Here is a 1,319-nt window from a genome sequence, read left to right on the forward strand (position 1 = left end):
GGTTGCTATGTGCCGCAACTTGCTGTCTATATGGAGGGGAAGGCCAGGCCCTGAATCCCCGCAACCCAGCCCCATATAGCAGAATACATTGACCATAGATGGACATTGCACCCATATTCCACAGCAATAGTATAAAAAAAGAAGACAACAGAACAATAGGAGTCCCACACACAGAGATAACAACCCTATGAAGAGATGCTGCCATGACCACAAAAGAAAATTAAACCACTTAGACAAGGGGTCTACTGGTACTTGATAATTGATCAATATTATGTATGTGCTCTTGCATATCATTTGAAACTTGTGAAACATTGCATGAATGATCAGGAATATATATGCAGCACTGCACATTAATTAAGTCCACCTTGTGCTGTAGTGAGGATATCTAAGGTGATTCTATTTTGTAAAACTACTTCTCTAAGCTGTGTGCTTTCTTCATCTAGCAAGGATATAGCTAATTTGGAACCATTAAGTACTTGGAAAGTGTGATTGGCTAAAGCTGCCACATATTTTTCAATAAACATTGCAACTCCACTTGGAGTAAAATGGCTAAAGAATACAGCCAGTGAGTGCATTTTATTCTATATCTAACTCTAACCACTTCCCAATCACTAGGAGTATAAGGTGAAGAGCCATATAAGATAGTGGGGACATAGGGTTGTACCCCAGTTATAGGGTAAATAGAGCCAACAGTACTGCCCACAGGTTCAAAGCTGTTGCTTAGGGAAGGATATGCCATGTTGGTTGGAGATATCTTGCCAGTGGAAAAGACTATTGTTTTGTTGCTTAATAGTAAGATTATACAATTTTGGAGGGTAACTACCCACATCATGAATTCCATTGTTTTTCCATACACACAGGGGCAATATGGGCCACTGTTAGAGTTTCTGCCATCAGCCCCCTTAAATTATCATCTATAGCATACTGTAATACAGTTTGGGGCTTGTTCGCTTGTTCTTGTACAAGGGAGAACATGTAAGCCCTGTTATCATGCAGGACGGTAGTTGGATATGTCTTAAATGAGAGGATTCCCAGATTTTCTGATGTGCTGAATTCTGCCAGGCCAGTAGGCAGTTCATTGCAGGGGTCACAGTCCAAAGGAGGCCAATAGCACCCAAAGATGGAAAGTCTATCCAAACCAAACATTGGGTTCAATTGTGGGAATGAGTTACCACTGAAGCCTACTGTAGAAAGGGGTTTGCTAGCGCATTATGGAAAAAAGATATTTACAGGGAAAAATAAGAGGTAATTCCTGTTAATCAAATAATACACAGGTTGCAGTTCATGTTAGAGTTCCATTTACCTGATAATAAGGTACC

This window comes from Tamandua tetradactyla, chromosome 18, assembly GCF_023851605.1.
Source record: "Tamandua tetradactyla isolate mTamTet1 chromosome 18, mTamTet1.pri, whole genome shotgun sequence".
Classification (NCBI taxonomy): Eukaryota; Metazoa; Chordata; class Mammalia; order Pilosa; family Myrmecophagidae; genus Tamandua; species Tamandua tetradactyla.